The sequence below is a fragment of the Tupaia chinensis genome, unplaced genomic scaffold (genome assembly GCF_000334495.1).
Source record: "Tupaia chinensis unplaced genomic scaffold, TupChi_1.0 Scaffold000138_1, whole genome shotgun sequence".
Taxonomy (NCBI): Eukaryota; Metazoa; Chordata; class Mammalia; order Scandentia; family Tupaiidae; genus Tupaia; species Tupaia belangeri.
The window spans coordinates 1,087,206-1,096,661 of NW_006159608.1; the positions used below are offsets into that span (position 1 = coordinate 1,087,206).

At 37.9% G+C, this 9,456-nt stretch overlaps 1 protein-coding gene across 1 annotated transcript in view; it reads left to right on the top strand.

Moving 5' to 3' along the window:
• The window catches only part of FBXL5 (F-box and leucine rich repeat protein 5), a gene marked incomplete at its 5' end in the record, with an annotated part of 101,708 nt that overhangs the window by 69,062 nt on the left and 23,190 nt on the right, over positions 1–9,456 (top strand).

Below are 9,456 nucleotides of genomic sequence, written 5' to 3' on the forward strand. Positions count from 1 at the left end.
TTTGAAATTTTTTTCCTTTTTTTTTTTTTTTTGGAGAGATTTTTGCTATAGAGCATGTGTGCTCCCCAAAAAGACAGAGCCAGAGAGACAGAAAGTGAGAAATCACTCCCCCAGGGGGATGACCATGCCATAATCCCTTCTCCTCCATTCTTCTCTTGGGATCTTGGGCACACATGCACATGCGCCGGGCATGCGTTTAAGCCACTGGGTCCGGGACTCGAACCGCTGTCAACTACATGGGAGTCCAGCGACATAGCCATTACACTAACTGCTGGTCCCCAGATGGGTTTTTTTAATGTCGATTTTGTGTGCTGCAACTTTTCTGATTTTTTTTTTTTGAAAGGTTTTTGCTATAGGGCGCGTGCGCTCGCCAGACAGACAGAGACATAGAGACAGAAAGTGAGAAATCACCCCCCAGGGGGAATGGTCACGCCACAATCCCTTCTCCTCCATTCTCCTCTTGGGATCTTGGGCACACACGCACACGTGCCCGGCGTGAGTTCTAAGCCACCAGGTCCGGGACGCGAACCGCGGTCAACTACATGGGAGTCCAGCGACATAGCCATTATGCTAACTGCTGGTTCCCCTTTTCTGAATTTGTTTATTTATTTATTTATTTTTTTGGTCGAATCTTTGGGAGGATTCTGTTGATATGCAAGATCTGTGAACAGGTCATTTTATTCTTCCTTTAGTTTGGATACCTTTTATTTTGTTTTCTTGTTCAATTGCTCTGGCAAGAACTTTCAGTACAATGTTGAGTAGAAGTAGCAATAGTGGACATTCTTATATTCTTAGGGTAAATTTTTAGTCACTCATCATTTAGTATGATATTAGCTGTGGGGTTTACATTTGGCCTTTATAATGTCAGAGAATTTGTTTTCTATTTCTAGTTTACTGGATATTTTTAATCATGAGAGGATATTGAATTTCTGAATTTATTGAATGTTAAAACATTTTTTATTCTATGAATATAGTGTATTACATTGATTTTCATATGTTAGAGTTGAAAAAACCCACTTATGGTGTATAATGCTTTCAGTATGCTACTGAGTTCATTTTACTAGTATTTTGTGAAGGAATTTTGCATCTAAATTCTTAAGAAACTTTGACCTATAGTTTTCTTTTATACTTGTCTAGCTCCGATATCAGTGTAATACTGTCCTAATAGAATGTGTAGGAAGTTTTTCTTTTCTGTGTTTTGAAAGAGTTTGGTAAGGTTTAGTGTTAATTTTTCCTTAATCAGTGAAACTATGTTGTTTGGATCCTGTTTCTTGGGAGGTTTTTCATTACTGATTCAATCTCTTATTAGATCTATTAAGATTTTCTATTTCTTGGGTCAGATTTGTCCCTTCAGTTTTTAGGAATTTATGTATTTCATTTAGGTTATCCAATTTGTTGGCATTTAGTTGTTCATAGTACTTTATTTATCTATCTATTTATTTATTTATTTATATTTGCTAAAAGGCATGTGTGCCCACCAAAGAGAGACAGAAGTGTGTGGGGTAGTGAGAAAGCACCCTCCTCCCTGGCAGGTGTGATCATGCCACAATCCCTTCCCTTCCATTCTCCTCTTAGGATTTTGGGCATGCATACACACATGCCTGGCTTGTTCCTTAAGCCTTCAGGTCTGGGACTTGAATCACATAGTTAGCTATATAGGATCTACGCCACCAGCTGGCCCTGTGGTACTGTTGGGTTGTAGGAAAAGTTATGGCGCATTTTTAATACGTCATGTCTTTTCTTACAGTCCAGTATCTTAGACATTGGATTTTTTTATTTTCATTTCTGTAAAATTGGTAGTAATGTCACCACTTCAGTTTCTGACTTTTGTAATTTGTGTGTTCTCTCCCTTTTTTTTCCCTTGAGGATTTTGTTGATCCCAAAGAACCAGTTTTCTGATTCCTTAAGAGTTCATATTTAGGTCATTAATTCAAAAGCTTTCTTTCCTTCCCCTCTCCCCAAATGTTGACATTATAGCTTTAAATATTTGGGGGCCAGCAGATGGCATGGTTAAGGAAACTAGACTTCCACATGACACTGGTTCGAGTCCCAGACCTGGCAGCTTCCTTTCTCACTGTCCCTCTTTATCTCACTCTCGCTCTGTGGTCAAATTTAAAATAAATAAATAAATAAATAGACTAATAAAGTTAAAATAAAATAATTATTTAAAATAAAAATACATTTCTTTTTTAACCTTGTTTTTGCTACATCACAGAAACTTTGGTATGTTGTGTGCTTCTTTTAATTTGTCTCAATTTTCTTTGTGATTTCTTCTTTGATCAGTTAGTTTTTAAGAGTGTGTTGTTCAACTTTCACATATTTTCAGTTTTCAAAAATTTTCAGTTTTCCTTTTGTTAATTGCTTTGCAGTTTCATTCTGTAGTGCACACACACAAAAAATACTTTGTGTGATTTCAGTCACTTTAAATTTATTAAGTTTGATTTTGACCTAATATGTGACTGAGCCTAGGGAATGTTTCAAGAGTACTTGAGAAGAAAGTGGAGTAAGTATTTTAGGTCTAAAAGTGTAAGTCTTTCAGGTCTAATTAATTTATATTGTTGTTCAGTTTCTGTATTTCTTTTTTCTTTTTTTTTTCTGGATAGGTTTTTGCTATAGGGCACGTGCGCTCGCCAGACAGAGAGAGACAGAGAGATAGAAAGCGAGAAATCACCCCCTAGAGGGGATGGCCACGCCGCAAACCTTCTCCTCCATTCTTCTCTCGGGATCTGGGCATGAGTTTAAGCCACCGGGTCTGGGACTCAAACCGCAGTCGACTATGTAGGAGTCCAGAGACATAGCCATTACGCTAACTGCTGGTCCTGGTTTCTGTATTTCTTTACCAGTCTTCTCTATTTGTTTTATCCATTTATTTTATCCAATAATTCTTAATTAAGAATTATTTAATTTATTATTATTATCATCATGTTTTTCAATTTGCTGTAGGGCATGTATGCTCACCAGAGAGAGACAGACAGAGAGGGAAAGTGAGAAAGCAAGCTACCAGGTTTGGAGCTTGAACCATGGTTAGCCATGTGGGAATCCAATGCCTGAACCACCATGCCACTTACTGCCCCATTTTATCCATTATTGAAAACGGAGTATTGACATCTCTAACTATTTTTATAAAATAGTCTGTTTTTCTCTTCAGTTCTATAAGTTTTTGTTTCATATATTAATATTTTAGATTCTGTTGTTAGTTGCATTATGTGGTTATAATTATTTTATCTCCTTAGTGATTGAACCTTTTACTAATATATGAAGTCCTTTGTTTCCTAGAACTTTTTAAAAGTAGTATTATTTTTTAAATTTGCTATAGGGTACATGGGCTTACCAGAGAAAGAGAGAGAGAGAGAGAGAGAGAGAGAGAGAGAGAGAGAAAGTAAGCTGCTAGATCTAAGACTCGAACCATGGATGGGTATGTGGGAATCCAGTGCCTTAACCGTCATGCCACCTGCTGGCCTCACTGAACTTTTTTTGACTCATAAACTATATTTCTATTCTTGATTAAAATTTAGATATACTAGTTTTCTTTTGGCTACTTTGAATGGAATTTCTTTTTCTGTCTTTTTATTTTCTTTATCAGACATTTCCATGAATTTTATTGTACTGTCTGACGGTGAAGAGGAGTTCTTCTTTTTGTTATATATTGTTTGTTTGTCTTTGGTATTCTGGCTTGTTTCAATTAGCATTAAATCTTCTGTAGTCATCTATTTATATCACATGACAGGGTTTCATTTTTCCTCATGGCTGACTAATATTCCATAGTGCATATGTGCCACCTTTTTTCAATACAAGACGTCAGTTCTTGGGCACTTAGGTTGTACCATATCTTAGCAGTTGTGAATAATACTGCAAGAAATATGGACATGTAAGTGTTTCCAACTAAGTATGTTCCTTTTCTTTGGAAATGGGGTTGTTATAGTCTTATTATAGTTCTAACTGTAGGCTTTTGAGAAACTGCCATGTTTTTTTTTTAATTAATTAATTTTCTGAAACTTTAAAAAATTAATTAATTAATTTACATTCATTCCCTGAGCATCATCACAGCATACAAAATGTGATTTCCCATCCAGAATATACTGCTTAGTGGCTTAATCATACATGTTATTATCAATAATTTTCCATTTCTAGTTTTTTATGTATAAAAATATGTGTGTATATGTACACACACACACACACACACACACACACACATATACTTTACCCCATTTCTTACCCTCTGCCATTTCCCACCCTCCTCCTACAGTATCTCAGGTGTCTACAGTTTTTTCCATTTCTTTTTCTCCCCACATTTTATTGATTCACAAAATTTCTTAAATAATCTAACTACTTTCAATAGCAAATTCAGCTGGTATATGCATATCTGTGAATACATATCTGACTTTAGGCATGAAACTCTGAGTTAAATGAGCTGATACTGTGTAGCTTACTACAGTCATGACATAGGTTTTTTTTTTTTTTTTTTTTTTTAATTTAATTAATTTATTTGAGAGGTTTTTGCTGTAGGGTGCGTACACTCACCAGAGAGACAGAAAGGGAGAAATCACCCCCCAGGGGGGATGGCTATGCTGTAATCCCTTCTCCTCTATTCTCCTCTCGGGATCTTGGGCACGCACGCACACACACCCAGCATGAATTTAAGCCACCGGGTAAAAGTCCCAAGCCGTGGTTCTGGTACTCGAACCATGGTCAACTACATGGGAGTCCAGGGACATAGTCATTATACCAACTGCTAAATACGTATTTTCTAACGTATTTTTTAATTTCAAGAAAAACAATTTTAGCTTTAATAAGTCAAAGAAAGGCTAAGGAACTTTGCTTAAAACTTAAAGCCAGGAAACAGGTTAGTAGGATTCTGTTCAAATATTACGTACATGAACCTATTGGCAGCTCAAGACAGGACAAAAATCCTTAAAACCGGAAAACAAAGCCTAGAAGAAACTCAGCAAAGTTTTAGTCATAAAATGCTATTTTACTGATTCAGTCTTATGTACTTAATCTACTTTCTGTTGTGGCTTGATCTTCCTGATTAAATTCTAGGATATAATATTTAACTCCAGACTTGTCCCTACAATTAAGTTGGCCCTTTTCTTGGTTTTTGAACTCTTATTTCTGTGTGTCTGTATTTAATTTTCTTGATATAACACTTCCTTGTATAGCATTCCCTTGAGAACTTCTTGGAGATCTGGTCTGGTGTTGGTAAGTTTTTTCAGGTTTTGTTTATCTGGGAAAGTTCGTGTCTTTTCTTCCCAAATGAACGATAACCTTGCTGGGTACAGAATTCTCGGTTGAAATTGCTTTTCCCTTAACACTTTGACTATATTTTCCCATTCTTTCCTTGCTTGCATTGTTTCCAATGAGAGGTCTGCTGTTAGCCTGATGGGATATCCTTTGTAGTTAACTTGACCTTTTTCTCTTGCCTATCTTAGTATCTTGTTTTTCTCTGTGGAGTCGGTCAATCTGGCTATAATATGTCTTGGAGAAGATCTTCTTGGGTTGATTGTATTTGGGATTCTTTGTATTTCTTGGGACTGGATCTTTGAATGCCTCTCTAGGTTTGGAAAATTTTCTTGCAGGATTTTATGGAATAGATTATCAGTGCCTTTATGAGTATCTTTGCCTTCTGGGATACTAATTATTGGGATGTTTGGACGTTTAATGGTATCTAGTATTTCTTGTATATTATTCTTGATTTTTGGGGACAATTTTCACAGTCTTCTCATATATTCTTGTTTTTTGGGGGACAGTTTTCGCAGTCTTCATGGTAGATTTTTCTAGGTCAACAATTCTGTCTTCTACATCTGAAATTCGATTTTCTGTTTAATCCAATCTGCTTTTAATGCTTTCAAGGGAGATTTTGGCTTCCTCTATTATAGCCTTCATCTCTAACAGGTCCATTTGATTCTTTTTTTATAGTGTTTATTTCCTCTTTAAGATCTTGCAAGAATTTCCTCACTTCCTGCAACTTGTCTGCTTCTTTCTCCTTTCTCTTCTGCAATTCATTGTCTCTCTTCTCTTCCATCTCTGTTAGCTTTGTCAGTATGAATATTCTAAATTCTTGATCAGACATTTCCATGAGTTTTATTGTACTCTTTGAGGATGAAGAGAAGTTCTTCTTTTCCTTTGGAGGAGAAGTATTTTCTTGCTCTTCTATATTTCTTGTGACCCTTTGGTGATTTCTAGTCATCTGATGGATGGTGCATTTCTTCCTAGTCCATTCTGAGCATTCAGAGGCATACAGAAGAAGGTGATTTGCAGTCTCCCTTTTGTTCCATTTTTAGTCTTTGTGCTTCAGATTCAGTGGGAATAGACAAATATTCAGACCCTAATCGTATTCAGATTAAAATGTGAATCCTGTTTGGATCTTGTTCACTTGAACCTGTCTTCACACTTAGTGCATAGAGGCTGAGCATCCAATGAATAAAGACAAAGAAAAAATGAAAAGAATTAGAGAAGAGGATAGAAGAAGAAAAAATAAAATGAAAAAGAAAAAAGCATTAGATTTTAATTGTAAAGAGCAAAATATGAACACACCGCAACCTACACACGCACCACACACAAGCAAGATTTCACAGCTCAAATTCAGTATCCATTTTAGTATGAGACTGGCCTGGGTTTGTGCCTTTCCTAAATGAAATGGGGAAACGCAGCAATTAATATAATAAAAGAAGGACTTGAGATCCCAGAGAATCCTTTACCTTAAAAATTTTTTTTAAAAATTAAAAGTCACAGGGAGACACAGTGAGACAGAGAAATGGAGAGAAGGAGGCAGAAGTGGCCCTACCCAGTAGAAATGATTCTGGAGGGGGAAGTCTCAGCAGAAAAATCTTCATTTTTGGTCAAGGAAAACAAGATTTCACAGCTCAAGTTCAATATCCATCTCAGGATGGGCCAGGCCTGGGTTTGTCACCTCCATGTTGTTTTCCATAGTGGCTGTACCAGTTTACATTTCCACGAGCAGTGTAGAAGGATTCTCTCTTCCTGACAGCCTTGCGGTTCCTTTATTTTATCTTTATTTTGTTGATCAGAGCTATTCTGATGTTAAGTTATATCTCATGGTGGGTTTCGATTTGCATTTCCCTCATGATAAAGATGATTAACACATTTTTATTTTTTTTGGAGAGATTTTTGCTATAGGGCGTGTGTGTTCACCAGACAGACAAAGACAGAGAGATAGAAAGCGAGAAATCACTCCCCATGGGGGATGGCCACGCCCCAGTTTCTTCTCCTCCATTCTCCTCTCGGGATCTTGGGTACGCACGCACACGCGCCCGGCTTGAGTTTCAAGCCACCAGGTCCGGGACTCGAACCGCAGTCGGCTACATGGGAGTTCAGTGACACATTTTTCATGTGCATTTTGGCCAAACATGTCTTCCTTAGAGAGTTGTCTGTTCAACTCCTTTGTGTGTTTTCAAATTGGATTACTGGGAACCATCAGATGGCATAATGGTTACATCACTGGACTCCCATGTAGCTGACTGCTGTTTTCATGTCCCAGACCTAGCAGCTTTAAACTCGCGCTGGGTGCATGTACGTGCATGCCCCAAATCCCAAGGGGGATGGGAAGAGAAGGGATTGTGGTGTGGCCATCCCCCCTGGAGGGTGATTTCTCACTTCTGTGAGCACATGTTCCCTATAGCAGAAATCTCTCCCTAAAAAAAAATTGGATTACTCCTTTTTTTTTTTTTTTTTTTTTTTTGGTGGGTGAGCTGCTTGAATTTCCCATGTGTTCTGGTTATCAATTTCTTATCCGAAGCATAGTTTGCAGTTGTTTTCTCCCATTCTTAGGATTGTCTCTTCACTCTTTGTTTCTTTTGCTACAGAAGCTTGTAGCTTGACATATTCTCACTTGTTTATTTTTGGAATTGTTGCTTCTGATTTAAGTATTTGTCTGTTTTTGTGCCGGTAACATGGTGGTTTTTTTTTTTTTTTGAGAGGTTTTCACTATAGGGCACGTCCGCTCGCCAGACAGAGAGAGAGAGAGAGACACAGAAAGCGAGAAATCACCCCCCGGGGGGATGGTCACGCCGCAATCCCTTCTCCATTCTCCTCTTGGGATCTTGGGCACGCACGCCCACGTGCTTGGCATGAGTTCTAAGCCACCGGGTCCGGGACGCAAACCACGGTCGACTACGTGGGAGTCCAGCGACATAGCCATTACGCTAACTGCTGGTTCCCACATGCTGTTTTGATTATCACAGCTTTATCATGTATTTTGAGTTCAGATATGTCCTATTTTACTCTTTTGCCATATATTGTATTGCCTCAGCAATACAGAGCCTTTTTGATTCCAGATAAATTTTATGATTGTTATTTCTGTTTCAGTGCAGAATGTTATGGGGAATTTGATCATAATTGCATTGAATTTATAAATTTATGTAGAATTTGTCCAGTTCAGGAACATGGGATGTCTTTACTTTTTTGTGTATCGTTCTCAATTTCTTTTTTCAGTTTTTCATAGTTTTCCTTGTAGAAGTCTTTTGACTTCTTTGATTAGATTTGTATCTGAGATTTTTTTTTTTTGGAGAGGTTTTCGCTATAGGGCGCGTGTGCTCGCCAGACAGACTGAGAGAGACATAGAGACAGAATGCGAGAAATCACCCCCCAGGGGGGATGGTCACGCTGCAATCCCTTCTCCTCCATTCTCCTCTCGGTATCTTGGGCATGCACACACACGTGCCCTGCGTGAGTTTTAAGGCACCGGGTCCGGGACGTGAACCGCGATCGACTACGTGGGAGTCCAGCGACATAGCCATTATGCCAACTGCTGGTTCCCGAGATTTCTTTTTTTTAATGGCTATTGTAAATAAAAATTATTTCTTCTGTTCTACCTTAATCTGTTTATTGTTGGTGTATCAAAAATGCAAATTGTATTTTGATTTTTGTATATGGATGGTGCATCCTGCCACTTTATTGAATTCCTTCATCATTTCTAGGAGTTTTTTCATGGATTCATATGGATTTTTCTAAGTGTACAATCATGTCATCAGCAAATAGGTATATTTTCACTTCTTTTTTTTATTTTAAATTTATTCATTTTCTACATTAATTCACTATACACCATCACAACATACAAATGAATTTTCCATCCAAAATACACTGTGCATTGGCTCAATCAAGCATATCAACATACATGTTCTCAGCAAATAATTTTCCAATTCTTATGTCCTGCATACCTTGCCTTTTGTTTTGCCATCCTTGATTCCCCATCCCCCACCCTCTGCTATGTCCCATCCTCCTCCCAAATTGTCCCTGGCATCCACAGTTGCCCTCCATGCCTTCTCCCTCCCCACCCATTCAATTGTCCTGCCAATGAACTTAATTAGTCTAAATATATCCAATAGCTAGCACAGCTGACACATACCTATACATGAACCCAAGTCTGACTTTGGGCATAAACCCCAGTGAGTAGAATGAACATACTATAAAGTAGTACCCAGCTGTGCCCATACAGCT